Source organism: Procambarus clarkii, chromosome 46, assembly GCF_040958095.1.
Source record: "Procambarus clarkii isolate CNS0578487 chromosome 46, FALCON_Pclarkii_2.0, whole genome shotgun sequence".
NCBI classification, from domain to species: Eukaryota; Metazoa; Arthropoda; class Malacostraca; order Decapoda; family Cambaridae; genus Procambarus; species Procambarus clarkii.
The window spans coordinates 29,490,682-29,509,209 of NC_091195.1; the positions used below are offsets into that span (position 1 = coordinate 29,490,682).

At 42.0% G+C, this 18,528-nt stretch overlaps 1 protein-coding gene and 1 pseudogene across 5 annotated transcripts in view; one reads left to right on the forward strand and one right to left on the reverse strand.

Moving 5' to 3' along the window:
- Window positions 1–18,528, reverse strand: part of LOC123770550 (uncharacterized) — a 216,036-nt gene that overhangs the window by 56,593 nt on the left and 140,915 nt on the right. The gene's annotated exons all lie outside the window — the stretch shown is intronic.
- Window positions 461–17,285, forward strand: LOC138350490 (DNA-directed RNA polymerases I, II, and III subunit RPABC1-like; annotated as a pseudogene).

Consider the following 18,528-nt stretch of genomic DNA (forward strand, 5'->3'; position numbering starts at 1 on the left):
TCTTTCTTCTTCACCTTGGTTTGTAGTGGCCCTTCGGTTCATGATTGCTTTTGAAACTTTGTTTTGGCTGGCTTTGGCCTCTAGGGGTTGGGATGGGGAGTTTCGTGCTCTTCTCCGGTGCTGGGGGATTTGTTCGTTTGGTTCTGGTGGTCGTTTTGTTAGTTTGCAGCCGGCCCTTCTTTTCTGGGGGAAAATGACACGGTGGGCTTCCAGAGGGGTCTGTTGGTTGTGGATTCTTGGTTGGTTTGGCCGAGGGTGTATCACGTTCTGTGTCCGGTAGCTGCTTTTGTGCCACTGGTTCTGTGTCAGTGGATGCGCTCTGGGTTGATTCTGTTTCCCTGATCACAAGGGTCGTGTATCTCAAGTTGTCCACAGTGTCATTAAGTTTAGCCAGCCTGCAGTCTACCATTGTACCCATGATGTGAGAAAGTATGCCGTTCTTTCTGCTGTCTTTAGGAATATGTCTTGGGACGATATTCAGGCACAGGGATTTTGGAGGTCCCACAGGGTCCTGTTCAAACCTGGCCTCAAGCCGGCTTGGGGAGTAGAAGAACACCCAGAACCCCATCAAGCAGGTCGCCAGGTATCTTATGGACATCCCAGGCCCTTCTACCGTCTTGTGTGGCTTTGGGGCGCCTGTCGCAACCGTCTGTCTCTTCCTCGACTCGAGATCTGCAGTTCTGCTGTCTCCCGAATATGTCCCGGTTTTTCCTTCTCTTTGGGTAGTTAGCTTCAGGGAGCTGATGGGGGGCCTTCCCACAGAAAACCAGTGTTGGATGTAATGAAATGCCACATATATGGGTGAGCCCCGGAGCTCCCTGACCTCCCTTCCTTCCTCCGGTCAGTGGCTTTCATAATTCAAGAACTGGAGGGTGGGTAGCCCAGCTCACCTGGACCAGCTCTCCCTTCCCCTTTAATGGGAAATGGTAGGGTTGGTGCTAACGAGCTGAGGCTACTTGGACGAAGTGTTGCTTGTTTTTGTTCTGGGGGAGTTCTTTTGCACTTTTGAGGACATAAGTAACAATTTTCCACCAGGCAGCGGTCTGTTTTGTTTCAACTACCTTTCTGGTTGCCTTCCCTGGTCGATAGCAAGTATGACATACTATAAATGTAAAGTGTTCATAGGCCACTGCTCTCTGCATCTCTGAGGGGGCCAGGTTTTGGTTGTGGTTCCCAGTAGGTGACAAGAACTCTGTGACTGATGACCCCAAATAGGGTAGCAGTGGGATAGTTTCAGGGAGCATCCGGGGATAACTCGGAAACTGGCGTCTCATTTCATTCAACGCTGGTTTTTTGGGGTTAACCATAATTTTTGGAAGATCGGAATATTTCTACAGTATTTAGTACTTAATGAGTACTCTAACAAAATAAAGTACCTTCAAACATCTCCTGAATTATATCATCTATGAATAAAAATATGTTAATGGTGGTTTGATAGTTTTTATCAAGTACTGTAATAAGATTTACATATTTATCAATGGTAATTTATTTTGTTTTAATGTTCTTCACTAGCATAATTCTGGAGGTTTTACAGTGATATCTGCTTGCAGGTTGGTGTAAGAACAATAAAAACATATTGTACGAGGATGCAAGAGGAGAACATTCAACGTGCAATCATTGTTGTCCAGTCTGGCATGTCACCCTCTGCAAAACAGGTATGTTTATAATTTATATACAGTAGACCTTTGGTTTACAAATTTGTTCGTTCCAAGAGACTGTTTGTACACCGAAGATTTGAAAACCGAAACGAATTTTCCCATAAGAAATAACACAAATTGAATTAATCCATTCTACATACCCAAAAATATTAACTTAAAAAAACATTTATACAGAATACTACTCATACTTTTTACTATACAGGTACCTTACCTTTATTGAGGACTCTTGTTGGCGTATGGAAGATGGTGAGGAGGGGAAGAGGAGGAGAGGTGTTAGTATTTGGAAGGGAGTCCCCTTCCATTATAAGATCAGGCAGTGATGACATTTCTGATGTACTCTCTCTTCTACATTTTGCCTGCATACCACTAGGACCTGGTTGTGGCTCACTACTTGCTTTTCTCATTAAGAATCTGTCTAAAGACACTTGTTTTTTCCCGATGTTTTAACACTTGTCTGTAGTGAGACATCACATTGTCATTAAAAAGGTTAATGCAATGGCCTGCTACAGCTTTATCTGAGCGAGTTTTTTCAACAAAACTTTGCAGTTCTTCCCATACTGCACACATTTTCTTAACCCTCAAACCGCTAGGGGCCCAAATGGAATTCACACCCACAGGCGCAACAAAAAAAAAAAAAATCCAAAAATTCTTTCGTCTTATAGAAGTGTTCATTTTTGTTCCCTGATCACGGAAAAAATAACAAAAAAATATTAGGTGGCATATTTTAGCCGCAATAGGGTAGGGAAGTGTGGCAAAAAAGGGGCGTTAGCAGAGCCTTTGCCAGGCGAGGTCTAGTCCGCCCGAGCTGTCAGACGGCAGTTGCCACAAATATATTATTACCTAATTATTTCAATGTCTCTGATTTTTCTTAGTTTTTTTGCAGTAATATTATTCCATACAGTGAATTGTGGTATATTTATATTATAAAATGTGTGAACCATCGCTGTGCTCAAAATTATGGTGTGCATATTAGTGATTCAATTATTATGTTCATAAAACAATAAACAAATAGTTTTTGCTGTTGTTACACTATATACATAGGTTATATATAAGTTTCTGCATGTTTTGTTCACCATAACGAACTACTAAGTTGGTCTTGTGAGTCAAAAAGCAACGAGGAGTGACCGCCAAACACCAGCGAGCCACTCACTCCCTCAACACCACTCACTCACCCTCATTCACTTCCCACAATACTGTTTCTGTATTTATTCACTATACACAAACATTATATATACGTATTTACATGTTTTGTTCACCATAACTGTACATCTAAGCTTGTATGGTGAGTAAGGCCATAAGACGTAGCTACTCACACAGTCAGCTGATCGGCGGCCGCCCTCAAGGCCAGACGCACTAATATTTGCCCTCCAACAATATTGTTTGTGTGTTATTACGCTATATACACATATTATATATAAGTATCTACCTGTTTTATTCACCATACCTGTACAAATAAGCTGGTATGGTGCCCAAAGACCATAGTGGCCATCAGTAAACAAACATGCCAAGTCGTGCAGACGACGCTCCTCCCTCACCAAAATGGCGGCTCCCAACCTACTCCTCTCGCTGTTATCTCACACTATACACACGTTATATATAAGTATCTACATTTGTGTTCACCATATCGAACCACTAAGCTGGTATGGTGAGTGCAGTCAATAAATGGTGGCCACACACAGTCAGAAAACGACGCCACCATCCTCCTCCCACAGCCTTACTCCTCCCTCCATGGAGCACAGCGCTAAATATCACCACAATCCTGCTATTATCAGAATCCTGGTCAGTGTTATCACAGTCAGAGGGCTTCAGTAATACTATCACTGCTAAATAATAGCAGTATCATTTATATTATGGTAGTTGTAGGCGATGCTGTGGTCACAAGCTGAACAGCGGTGCTGTGAGCTCGTGCTGCGTGCGCCAGCCTTGGTGGCTAGCTCAATACTGACGCTGTAACACCCAAGAATGTTGGCCTGGATTTTTTTTCTAGGTGGCATCTGGCAACTATCGGTCGTGGCTGTACTATAGCTCTGCCCCTATCTCAGGCGGGGCGTTTAAATTATAGCGCTAGACACGAAATCATATATAAATGATGTGCGCGGTTCGGTTTTGTCACTGATATCATTTATATATGATAGGCGTGGTTTGAGGGTTAATGAGGAAGCGTCATCCTCTACTGCCTCTACTCAACTATTTTCTTAGGATGAACTTTATCACTGACTTTCTTGGGATCCATGGCATGATATACAATAAAAACTTTTATGTACAGAAACCAAAAAAAAAAAAAAAAATGAAATTATTCGCAAAGAATTCAAGCTTGGTCATCACTAGGTGGGATACACTGGTAAACTACTCGGCGTGCCGCGCCCAGCAGAATCACGTGCTTGTTGACCCATACATGTATGCTGTATCAAACAAACTGGAAATCCGAGACAAACCTTGAATACCGAGTCAGATTTTACGAGAAAATTTACCTTGTACAGTAGTGTATACCAAAAAATTCGTAAAGAGGGGCATTCGTCAACCGAGGGTCCACTGTATTGTATATTGTCTTGGTTCAAATTTTAACACACTCTTAGTATTAAGGAAATGTAAGAGATGCTACAGTGGACATTGCTTTTTTATGTATGATATAGTACTGTATGTGAAATATTGTCTATTACGATCAAGCATATCATTTCAAGGTCTTCATTTTAACCTGTTTACAGTAGTATCATATGGTGCTTTTTTTTGTATATAAAAAAGTTGGTAGGCCAGACTCAACCCTCTAGCTTGTGGTAGTGGAAGTCTACATCCTAGATTTACAATGGAGGATCCTGGGTTTCATCCCCCAGGCTGTACAGAAATTGTTGGGCACATATCCTTTCACCTATTATATGTATTCACCTATTTTAACTTAACAGGCTTCCTGTCCTGACAGTGCAAATTTTAGGCAGTACAATGCCAATCATCTTTGTCAGAGCATTGTTAGAGCAGACCTAGAACATGCAGTCCCATCATAGCTTCCACTCTTGGTAAAACACACACATTGTTAGAGCAGACCTAGAACATGTAGTCCCATCATAGCTTCCACGCTTGGTAAAACACACACATTGTTAGAGCAGACCTAGACATGCAGTCCCATCATAGCTTTCCACTCTTGGTAAAACACACACATTGTTAGAGCAGACCTAGAACATGCAGTCCCATCATAGCTTCCACTCTTGGTAAAACACATGCAACATTGAAGTAGATTGTTATGCTACAAAACTTGTGCTAAATAAACTATGAGAACAAGCTGGAAGAACTAATAACACTAGATAAACAAGAAATGATGATTACAATATATAAGATACAGAGTGGAATACAGTAGTTGAATAGAGAATAGAGAGTTGGTCGGCCAAGCGGACAGCACGCTGGACTTGTAATCCTGTGGTCCCGGGGTCGATCCCAGACGCCGGCGAGAAACAATGGGCAGAGTTTCTTCACCCTATGCCCCTGTTACCTAGCAGTAAAATAGCTACCTGGGTGTTAGTCAGCTGTCACGGGCTGCTTCCTGGGGGTGGAGGCCTGGTCAAGGACTGGGCCGCGGGGACACTAAAGCCCGAAATCATCTCGAGATAACTCAAGATCAAGATGGTCTTTTCTAAGTAAGCAACACCAGAATGATTGGACACAAATGAAAGTTGAAAATGCAAATTAACCCGAGATGTAAGAAAATATGGAGATAAAGTGAGGGTGTTGGATAAGTGGAAAAAAAGCTTAAGGTAGGAGTGGCAGAAGACAACTGGGAATGCACAAGAAGGTAGGATTACAGGGAACACCTAGACGACATTAGCTCTCATCCTGTAACTACACTCGAGTAAATTCAATTAGTGAAGTGAATCGTTGATTTCGTTGGCGAAATGAAATGAATTTCTTTCACATGCCCAATCTGTGTAATGTCACTCCTGAACACACCTGATTATACAAAGTGTGTAATCTGCAATTTCTTAAGTATGGTTTATGCAGTATGTTATTTCCTTTAGCTTGCATTCATTATCTCTTCCGGTAGCCAGACAGAACTAACCCTATATATCTGGGAAGACAAGCAGGCACAAATACAACGTGACGGTGTATAGAATAATAATGTGCAGAAGCAGAAGCAATCTCTCAACCCTGCTGAACAATGTCAGGAGCTTAAATTACTTCTGCACAAATGCCAGTATGCTAGTAATAAATTTGATGCATTGTGCGCATATATAGAGGTTGAGAATCCCAACTTGCTGGCTTTGGTGAAACATGGGGATGAAAGGACATAATTGAAGGGAAATGCCATCTTTCAGAATACATCGAGCCTTCAGAAAGGACAGAACAAGAACATGTGGGGTAATGCTAAATGTAAAAGAAGACTTGAATACAACCAACAATGAGGAATTGAATGCCCTGGGGAGACTATCAAGGAATGAGAGAGGAAGTGTAAAACACCTCCTAGAGAGCGCTAATGGGTGATCATGGCATGGAGCATCATGGGGGAAAATTGTAAAGGTTATCACTGAACTTGTTCAAAAATATGTGCCAAGAAGGAGAAAAGAGAAGGTAACCAGGTGGATGACACAAAAAAAGCTTAATAACTAAGAGGAAGCCTATGGAGAAGGTACAAATCCCCGAAGAACAGCATAGAATATGAGAAATATAGAAGGACTTTAATACAGCCATCTGGGAAATCAGATCAGCCAAAAGAAAACTTGCAAAAATATAAAATCCAGTCCTTCTATGCCATATAAGAAGTAAAACCAAAACAAAAGTCTCGGTAGGACCTTAAAAGATGAGACTAAGCCAAGTTATAATAGATGATAAAAGGGCAGCCAACACAGAATGAATACTTACATCAAGTGTTCAAACTAGAAAGATTAGATGTCATTACAATGCCCACACAAATGTTTGAAGGAAAAGAGAATGAATTAGGGATACCTGTATTCCATAATGTGACATAATCAGGAAGAGTATTGACAAACTAAGGCTTAAAAGCCCAAGTGTGGGCAGATTTCAGTCCAAGCCTTAAAATTATTGGCAGATGAACTGTCCAAGCAAACCTTTGATTTTAAGGAAAAGGTAGTTATTCATGTGTATAAATGTCTGGTGCACCCCCACTTGGATTATTGTATCCAAACATAGAGACTTCATCTTCAGAAAGAGATATCTGCTTTGGAGAAGTTTATCACCGGGCAACAAAATTCATTCCAAACTAAGTTGACTCTCGTACCAGGAATGGTTGAGGGCTACAGGCCTGACACTGCTGCAAATCAGTTGTTGTTTTTAGATTTAGCTACTCAGAACGAAGTGCCCATGTAGCACGGGCTATGGTGAGCCCGTACCAAACCAGACATGATAGGGCTTTTCATTCACCTGGGCTGTATGGGTCCCAAACCATGACCCCACGCGTGTGAGGCCGACACTCTCATCAACTGGGCTATGAGCAGTCTTAAAAAAGTTGAAAATTCCAGTTGGCAGCAGGATTATGCTTCTGGAAACTTTCCTTTTAAAGCTCATACTGAACAATTTGGAGGATATTGATCAAGACAACTTTTTTAAAGGGTCAGATGTAACACAAACAAGGAGCAACAGTTTCAAGCACAACAATCCACAATGTAGGAGAGAAAACAGTTGATGCTTTTTACCCATTGGGTTATAAACCCATGGAACCACCTACTTGCCAAAGTCAAAACACTACTGAATTTCAAAATCCAGCTTGATGAAATCGTCAGGATAAATGGGGGACCTTGACAAGCTGCATCTTGCTGTCCTTATCGAAGCCACTAGAAGATAGTGGCCCTCGAGTAAATATTGTCGGCAGCTGCAGGTACTGTATACTGCCAGTCACATTTACTAGAATGATAGAGTTACGGTACATGTATTTATCTTTTAATGGACATGTGGTTAGATTCTTGAGCCTTGGCTATGTTCTTTGTAAAGCTCATTTGTGTTTGGCAAAGACACTCAAGCTAATTAATTTAGTGGATTTGATTGAACATTTTGATGTGTTTACGTCTTACTTTATTTCAGGCATTGGTTGATATGGCTCCTAAGTATATATTGGAAGCAGTTCTTGGAGTCTGAACTGTTGATCAACATCACAGAACATGAGCTTGTTCCAGAGCATGTTGTCATGACAGCTGAAGAGAAGACTGAGCTACTCAGAGGTAAGTGTGCACTACTCTACTCTAATGGAACCATTCCAATTTACTTTTAAAAGACATTTAACATCCCATTTTCCAACTTGTGAGTATTATCATTGTGTTTTGTTCCAGAGGTATAGTGACTTACTGCACGTGACTAAGGATTGCAACCAGTCAGGCTATGGCATCCCTGCATGACTATTTAGGTTTTAGCTCCAGGATTTTGAGGAAGATAATTAGTATTTTAACACTTCGCGCTCTCCGCAAAGGTCACTCAGCAACCGAATGTGCGCGCTGCGTTTTTATCGCTTAAGCGTAAAAACAAAATGTGTATACTCTTTTTACTCTTCTGACCTTAGTTCTCATGCTACGTATTTCATTTTGGTACCAACGTGTTCGCAATAAAATTCTCTAGAAGAACATCAGTAAAAAAAAGTCACGAAACGTATAGGGATACCAGCACCAAATAAATAACTACGAAGATGACTCGCCGTGAGCGCCCATCAGCAACAAAATGTTTTTACTCTTGGGATTGTAATCACCTCCACACTTGTTCTACAGCGTTAATTTTGGTATCAATGGACTCGCAATGAAATTCCCAACACGGTGATATGAATATAAGCGTAGAATAATGATGCGGCCCGCCCGCAAGAGTGTGAGAAGTGGTGAAATTGTTACCCGGTATCGGTGACGGGACGACGCACGGGCGCTTTGAAAGTTTATACTTATTTCACTCTCATGACATTAATTTTCTATGTACGTCATTCATTTTTGTGTCAATGTGTTCGCAATAGAATGTTCTATGTGCCCATAGGTAAAAAATATCAACAAAGCGTAAGTTAGAATAGCGCCAAATATAAAACAACGCTGGAACATATCAGTGAGCGTCAAACACACACGAAATGTTTTACTTTTGTTATGTTTGTCAAGTTATACTTGTTGCACACAGTTATTTTGGTTGTATATTGATCGGAATAAAATTCCCTAAACAGACATATGCATATAATACATGATATGGGGGAAGCATTACCAGTATAAACGGCTAAAGTCACCCACCTGCAACCCATTTGGGACAAAATACCATTTGATCGAAGTTATCCACACCTTCATGAACTTATTGTACCATGCAGCCTAGTGGTGAGAAAGAGAGCCTCATAGCGCGCAGTTTGAAACAAACCCAAAGTAAATCGGATAAAAATTTAATTTTATACAAATATTTTTAAAGAGGACTCAACTTTATGTCCACTATGCGTTAGCGTTAGACGAAACGGGACGCGCCGATGCGTCCGGATAGCGCGAAAGTGTTAAGATAATGTGCCACATTTATAAATTAGAGATTTAAATGTCATACAGAATGGTTGTACAAGAAAGTTATCATCTGTGACCTGTACAATTTTCCCATTAAGTAAGAGACAGATACAGTACAGTACTCCCAACTGGGTTGGATTAGTATTTGGTAATGATGCTCATGACTACCCAGTGCACTACTCTTTATTGTTGACACTTGTTAGTCTGACTGAGATAGAAATGTTGTGGCTGCCTAGTGTAGGGTAGTACTGACATTCAGTGTAGTACATGAGTTTATGGCCAGCTGGCATACCCATTTGGAGGATTTGGATTTTTCTGTGCTTCTTCAGACTCTTCCTCAGTGGTTTCATTGCCTGAACCTAGGGGGGGGGGGTTTCCCTTTAGTGCCTGTCATTTGGAGCTGGATGCTGTGGATAGGTTGTCTACTGGAGTCTCGGGGTTTGGTTCTCCTGGCTCTTCATGTTCAGCGATTGTCAATGTTCTAGTGGAAGTTTTTTTTTTTTTTTTTTTTTTTTTTTTTTTTTTTTTTTTTTTACTTGCTACCCATCTCCACGAGTGAACTGCCAATTGCAGCTTCCTTCTGGTGACTTTGCAAGGTGTTTGGGCACCCGACATGAATCTCTTTACATCGGCTTGAAATTGCACCTTCCATTCAATGTGGTTCTGTTTCCCATAGTGAGGTCCTCTCGGTGAGTGCCTTTTGGCTGGACTGTCATTGTGGGGGTTTCTTTACCTCTTTTTTCCTGATCCAGTCATTGCTCTGGGTCCTGGCCAGGCTGGAGCACTCCTAGGAAATGTGATTCTTCTAGTAACTGGTTTAGCCTTGGTTTCAGGTTGCTGGCTTGCAATGTGTCCAAACCCAGCCATTTTTCTCACCTCTTTTCAGATGATTGGTCTAGTGACGTACCTAGCTGCTTTGAACTTCTTGCTGTGTGTGTGTGTATTGTGTGTACTCACCTAGTTGTGCTTGCGGGGGTGAGCTCTGGCTCTTTGGTCCTGCCTCTCAACCGTCAATCAACAGGTGTACAGATTCCTGAGCCTATTGGGCTCTATCATATCTACAGTGAAACTGTGTATGGAGTCAGCCTCCACCACATCACTTCCTAATGCATTCCATTTGTCAACCACTCTGACACTAAAAAAGTTCTTTCTAATATCTCTGTGGCTCATTTGGGCACTCAGTTTTCACCTGTGTCCCCTTGTGCGTGTTCCCCTTGTGTTAAATAGACTGTCTTTATCTACCCTATCAATCCCCTTCAGAATCTTGATGTGGTGATCATGTCCCCCCTTACTCTTCTGTCTTCCAACGAAGTGAGGTTTAATTCCGTAGTCTCAGCTCGGGTACTAGTCTGGTGGCAAACCTTTGAACCTTTTCCAGTTTAGTCTTATCCTTGACTAGATATGGACTCCATGCTGGGGCATGCATACTCCAGGATTGGCCTGACATATGTGGTATACAAAGTTCTGAATAATTCTTTACACAAGTTTCTGAATGCCGTTCGTAGTTGGCCAGCCTGGCATATGCCGCTGATGTTATCCGCTTGATATGTGCTGCAGGAGACAGGTCTGGCGTGATATCAACCCCAAGTCTTTTTCCTTCTCTGACTCCTGAAGAATTCCTCTCCCAGATGATACCTTGTATCTGGCCTCCTGCTCCCTACACCTATCTTCATTACATTACATTTGGTTGGGTTAAACTCTAACAACCATTTGTTCGACCATTCCTTCAGCTTGTCTAGGTCTTCTTGAAGCCTCAAACAGTCCTCAGTGTGTGTGTGTGTGTGTGCGCGCACGCGCGCTTTCCAAGGCATCTATATCGCCATCTCTGTAGTGAGCAGGTGACTGAATTGATAGTGTTCCACCCGCGTTGGTCTTTGTCGGCGGCAGTACGAAGTACTGTAGCTTTGTGTTTTTTTTCACATTTCCTGTCCCCTTGTCATCATTCTTCCATCTTTATTTGGGGTATCCATTCATTTCTCTCTTGACGAGCATTTTATGCCTAATAATGTCACCTCTTATTATGTGGAGCTGGTGGAAGTGCTACTGTTTGTGTTTGGTGTTGATATTACCTTCTTGAGGTTATCTTGAGATGATTTTCTGGGCTTTTAGTGTCCCCGCGGCTCGGTCCTCTACCAGGCCTCCACCCCCCAGGAAGCAGCCCGTGACAGCTGACTAACACCAAGGTACCTATTTTACTGCTAGGTAACAGGGGCATAGGGTGAAAGAAACTCTGCCATTGTTTCTTGCCGGCGCCTGGGGTCGAACCCAGGACCACAGGATCACAAGTCCCGCGTGCTGTTCGCTCGGCCGACCGGCTCCCTTGGTGCCATTTCAGAAACTCACTCTTGTATTATTTCACTACAGACCTGCTCATGTGCCACCTAAACCTTCCTGGTCTTCTGACATGTTCTTACCTTTTCTTTTGGTCTGTGGTTTAAGGCAGTTTTCTCTTGGTGATTGCCTCCAGTTGTAGGGTAAGGGTGCTGCGTGCTTTTTTGAAGGTGGGGGGACTTTTATTTTTTTGGCCCGGGTGGGCGTTATGTTTGTTTGCCGTCGTGCCGTTTTCTACCAAAGAATGAGTCGGTGGGCTTTCAGAGGAGTCCTTTGGGTGGTTGAGCCGGAGGTGCATCACGTGCTGTGTCTGGCGGCTGCTCTTCACTGTTACCTTTGTGTCACTGATTCTGCCTTGGTGGACACTTAGTGGATTAATCACTCTTTGATCCCTGTTCAAAGGCTCGTTTCCCAGGTGGTCTGCAGTATTAGGTGAAGCCATCCTGCGGTTTACCATCATGTTCATGAAGTTTGTAATATGCTGCTCTTTCAGCGGTCTTTGCTAACAATTCATGGGGCTGATATTCAGGCATAGGAGTTTTGGCATCCTAATACATTATTTAGTGTTCCTAGGCTGAATTATGCCCGAGTTGCCTTGGGTCGTCAGTCTCGACCAGTTTGTCTTTCGTCATCTTGAATGCTTGGAGTCTTTCCTCTGAGAGAGTTCATTTGACAGTTTTGAGGCTTCTGTCTCTTTATCCTTAACATGCTAGGGGTATAATATCCTTTCTTCCCCACAGGCACATGTAATTTTGAAAAAAAAAAATTATTTTTTTCTTTCTAACCTGTTAATTTGTGTTCACTGATCATGGGAAAAATAATAAAAAAATCGTAAGTGGCATATATTGCCCGCTATAGGGCGGGGAAGTCTGGCAAAACAGGCGCTGACTCAGAGTGCGTCCCAGGCGGTCTGTTGCTTCGCCAGCGGTCAGGCCGGAGTTGCCACAAAGAGATAATTACCGAATTATTTCAATGTCTTCTGATTGATTTTTTCATAGTTTTTTTGCTGTAATATTATTCAATAGTGTGTAGTTTGATATATTTATATAATAAAATGAGTGAATCATTGCTGTACTCAAAAATATGGGGTGCATATTGTTGATTCAATTATGTTCATCAATCAGTGAACAAATACTTTGTCGGTTATTACACTATAAGCACAGGTTATATATAAGTATCTGCATGTTTTGTTCACTATAACGAACCACTAAGTAGCTATTATGAGTCAAAAAGTAACGAGGAGTGACCGCCGTGTACCAGCCAGCCACTCCCGCCCTCCCTCCAGTCATCTGACTCACCCACATTCTCCTCCCACAATAATGTTTTTGCTATAATTCACTATATACAGACGTTATATATATGAGTATCTACATTCGAGTTCACAATAACGAACCACTTAAGTTGATATGCTGAGTGGCAATGCCAGCCCGCCACTGGCTGCCACTCCCTCCCTCCCTCACCTCACCTGACTTGCCACCATTCTCCACCCACCATACTGTTTTTGTTTTTATATACAGATGTTATATATTGGTATTTACATGTTTTGTTCACCATAAATGTACATCTAAGCTTGTATGGTGAGTAAAGGGCACAGATGTAGGACCTCACACAGTCAGCTGATGGCTCCCACCCTCAAGGCCAGACGCACTAATATTTCTCCTCCAACAATACTGTGTGGTGTTATTACGATATACACACACATTATATATAAATATCTACCTGTTTTATTCACCATACTTGTACAAGTAAACTGGTATGGTGCCCAAAGACCATCGTGGTAATCAGTAAACAACACCTCGTCTGCACGGTGGCGTCGTGCCACCGCCCTCACCAAAATGGCGGCTCCCAACCTTCTCTTGCTGTTTAGACCCTGTATACACACGTTATATATAAGTATCTACATTTGTGTTCACCATAGCGAACCACTAAGCTGTTATGGTGAGTGCAGTCAATAAAGGTGGCCACACACAGTCAGAGGACATCGCCACCACCCCTCCCTCCCACAGCATTACTCCTCCCTCCATGGTGCACAGCACTAAATATCACCACAATCCTGCTATTATCAGAACCCTGGTCAGTTTTATCAGTCAGGGTCTTCTGCAATAATATCATCGCTACATAATAGCATGAACAAGTATATTTTTGGCATTTTTAGGCGATGCTGTGGTCACAAGCTGAACAGCAGTGCTGTTAGCTCATGCTGCGTGCATCAGGCTTGGTTGCTCACTCAATACCGAGGCAATAACACCCAGGAGTTTGGCCCACGATTTTTTTAAAAAATGGCGTCTGTTTACAAGAGCCCTGATGAAGGGGTGGTAAACACCATGTATCCGCGGGCCATTTAATCTTGCATAGTACTCCAACACGTCATGTGACGTGATGCGCACTTTAAGGGTTAAACCTAGCAGCAGTCTGTATTCTGTATCAGTTTGTAGACTTTCTGAATACCTTGCTGGTGGAGTGTCACTAACTTGTTGAGCTTCTGTGAGGGGAAGAGGGCATGTTCTATGTCTGGTCCCCCCAGTATGCCAAGCAGAACTTTGCAGGTGATTGTGACTTAGTACAGTAGTTGGGAGCCATCTTGGCAAGATAGTTTCAGGGAGCCACTGGGGCTCATCCAAGAGGCATTTCATTGTATTCAATGCTGGTTTATATTTTATATAATATGTTATGAAATATATAGTTTATAAATCAAGATGCCTTGTTTTATAAGCTAAAATATTTACCTCCTATGATGATTGCCATACAGTACAGTAACATTAACCCCTGCACTGTTCGCCCGAATTTCCATGACAACCACTCATGTGCAAGGGACCAAAAAAAATTACTTTTAATGTTCCTGACCATGGGATTTTTTTTTTTTAATTTACTATGGCTGTAGTGGAATAAGGAATCATGTGATGTCATAGTTTAAGAGCATTCGTGGAGCAGTTGCCTTGATGGCCAGGCATGTGGTGGGAGTTGGCACTAAGATATTGCTACTGATTGAATTCATTGTTACTGATTTTTTTTTCACTTTTTTTTGTAGTAGTATTATTCAATAGTATGTCAATTGAAAAAGTTATGTATTGGAAGATTCCTGCACCGTATTATATTCTTAGAACAATAGAACATACTGTTTTTACTATGTAGACACACACATTATATATAACTATCTACATTTTTATGAATCATTACGAACTGCTAAAATAGTTCGACTTGAAACGGTTCGACACAATTGACCTGAGAATGGTCCAGGACGGACCGAAATGTTACCGTCCTTTCACCTAGTGTGTGGTCTGGTCAACATTCTTCAGCCACATTATTGTGACTCTTCGCCTGCTAAAACAGTTTTTATGGGTGTTGTAATTTCGTAATCCAAGCGTAGCATAGAGCCACACGCTACTCAGTGGCCAAAGCCACATAACGAAGCCAAAATACCTCCCAATATATTATGCACATTGCTAACTCTAGCCCACCCCATCTATTATCAAAATCATGATCACTAATCATTAATATGAATAATTTTTCACAAGTTCATTAGAAGTTGAGATGCAGGTGTGTGGATGTCTCCCTTGTACTGTGAACATCATAACCAGTATTGTGTTCACCTACATCTCAACCTTATACGAAGTCCTTATCACTATCACCATCTTCTATAAAACTATCATTAAATAATCAGTTATTTATTTCATCATTATTAACCCTTAAACTGCGCAACGCGCCTGCAGGCACATGTCTGGTTTGCGCAACGCGCCTCGGGTATTTGTATTTTTCACGTTCCATTCAAAACTCCCGCGGCTACATGGGGTTCACATCAGCTTCCTCAGGGCTCCTGTAAACAGACGCCATCTTAAAAAAAATCGTGGCCCACATTCCCGGGTGTGGAGCTTCAGTAGTGTGTGAGCAACCAAGGCTGGGGCTTGCAGCATGAGCGCACAGCACAGCTGCTCAGCGTGTGACCACAGCATCGCCTAATAATGTCAATATATATATATATAACTTGCATTACTTAGCCATGATAGTGTTATAGAAGAGCCCGAGTGTGATAATGACTGGGTACAATGTTCAAATATCAGTGATTCAATGCTGTTCACGATGTTCACAGCGCTAGCCACAGCACCACAGCATTATTTCGTCCATCTAGGAATCTTCAAATAATTTCCTAGCTCCTTTTCAAATAAACGTGTGGTCAATTATTCATTTACAGGAATTAGTGACCAGGATTGTGATAATAGCAGGATTGTGGTTATAATTAGCATTGTGCGTAGTATTGTGGAAGGAGGAATTTTGGTGAGGAAGGGAGGGCGAGAATTGAGGTAGCCTCATTGTGTGTGTGGCTACCACTCTTGTTTTGCTCACCATACTAGCTTAGTGGTTTCGCTATGGGCAACACATATGTACATGGGTATATATAATGTGTGTATATAATGTAAGAACAGCAACAGGAGAATGTTGAGAGGAGCTATTTTGGTGAGGGAGGTGACGTAATCGTAGCGTCGTCTGCTGTCGGCTGTGTGTCGGCTGTGCTGTCATTATCACATTCATTTTTCATTCAGTGTATGGGGGCCACTGTACTGTTTGGACACAATACCGGCTTACTTGCATAGTTCTGGTAAATAAAACATGTAGATAGGTATATAGAACATGTGTAATAAGAACTATAACAGTATGGTGGGAGGAGTAATGTTGGCGAGTAAGATGTTGGAGTGAGGGAGACTGGCTGGGTGTGGCTGCTCTCACTCGAGGTGTTCTAAGTGTGTTGATGGTGAATGTATATAGTGTGTGACAGTGTATAGTGTGTAAATAGATTGTATATATACATAAATTAGCATGATACATAGTAAATATGTGCAGCACATGTGTACACAAGTGTCATGCACGTAACACAGTGTCTTCGGATAGTACGGATGTTTTACTGCCATATATAGTGTACATGTTCACTATACATAGGATTAGCACGTAAAAACAATAAAATGTATATGGAAACTGTGCGAAAAAAATGAACGAAAATATATTCGCGGCAACTCGCGCCCCCCGCCACGAGCGCCCTACTGGCCCTGGGAGCGTATGTCATGGGCGAACAGGGAATGATGACGTCACGCCACAACTTACGGACCCCATAGCAGCCAAAGTAAGTACAATTTCGATTTTTTTTTTTTTACATACCTATACTGAGGGGAAGGGTTTCTGACACTTAAAAAGAAAAAAGAATTTTTTCCAGAGAATTTATTTCCTGCGCACTGCGGGGGTGGCATATTTGGAGGCAACGCAGTTAAGGGGTTAAGTGATGGTGTGGGCATGAGTTGCTGCTGCACATGGTCATGCTCTCATTATTGAAGCCCTCATGCCCAGGAAGGGGTGCCCATGATGGCATCTGTTTACTGGTGGCCTGAGGAAGCACATGTGATACCTGAGGGAGTTTTGCAACACATTAAAGCATCCCTGACTGTTGCACAGTTTATGAATGATGGGCGAGAACATCCCAGGTTGTGTTGGGCAGTTGAAAGGTTAAACTGGTATTTAGAACAATGTTATTTCCTGAGACTTTAATACAGATATTGTAAATGTAGCCATAATAGTTTTATTAAGTCTGCCATTTTTTTTACAGGTACAAGTTGAAAGACAATCAATTAATGAGAATTCAGGGCTGGTGACCCAGTGGCTCGTTATTTTGGATTGAAACGTGGCCAGGTTGTCAAAATTATCCGGCCATCTGAGACGGCAGGACGATATATTTCTTACCGCCTGGTTGTGTAACTGTCATGTGAGATCAAGACTTAAAATTAAAAAATTATGTTCCTTTAGAAATAAAAAGATAACAATGTTTGGAAGTATTGGGTTGCCTGCGCACGTTAGTCACATCATTTATTTTCCTGAAAAAACTTACTTTGTTTGAAATAAGGTATTAATATTTTGTTTATCTTGTTAATACTGAATACCATTTTAAGGATATGAACAATTTACAATAGTGCTCTGTTGCTGCTGCAAATTACACTAAAATTCTGTCGCCATTTACATGTCTAATGGTTGTGGGTTTTATCGAGTGACTAGAAATCTAAGTAAGGAATTTCATACCGTATTAGGGAAAGAGGAAAAGCCTGGGAGCCGAGATGGCTGCCAGGATGATGCCGAGGGTAAAGTTGGTAAGTGTGCAGCACACCATAGTTACGTTAGACTATGTATTAGAGAGAAGTGTAATTGATGAAAATATATACCTGTTGTCACATACCTCCCGGGGGTGCTAAGACTAAATAAGGTAAGGGCCTTGGAGCATTCAGTTCACAGGTATAAGGACACATAATTACCTAAATGTAGTTACAGGATGAGAGCTATGCTCGTGGTGTCCCGTCTTCCCAGCACTCTTGTCATATATCGCTATGAAATTACCGACGGTCTTGCCTCCACCACCTCTCACCTAACTTGTTCCAACCGTCTACCACTGTTTACAAAAGTGAATTTTCTTATATGTCTCCGGTAGCCTTTGTTTCGTTAGGGTAAATCTATGACATCTTGTTCTTGAAGTTCCAGGTCTCAAAAAATTTTCCCTATCAATTTTATCAATCCCTGTTACTATTTTGTATGTAGTGATCACATCCCTCTTGCTTCTATCTTCTAGTTTTGGCATATTTAATGCCTCTAACCTCTCCTCGTTGCTCTTGTCCTTTAGTTCTTTGAGCCACTTAGTGGCATGTCTTTGCACCTTTTCCAGTTTGTTGATGTGCTTTTTAAGATGTGGGCACCATACAACCGCAGCATATTCCAGCTTTGATCTAACAAAAGTTGTGAACAGTTTTCTATAGTATTTCTCCATTCATGTATTTAAAAGCAATTCTGCAATTAAAAATGCATAGCATAAGCTCCTTGCACCTGGTTGATACCTGGTTGATGGGGTTCTGGGAGTTCTTCTACTCCCCAAACCCGGCCCGAGGCCAGGCTCGACTTGTGAGAGTTTGGTCCACTAGGCTGTTGCTTGGAGCGGTCCGCAGGCCCACATACCCACCACAGCCCGGTTGGTCCGGCACTCCTTGGAGGAATAAATCTAGTTTCCTCTTGAAAATGTCCACGGTTGTTCCAGCAATATTTCTTATGCTTGCTGGGAGGACGTTGAACAACCG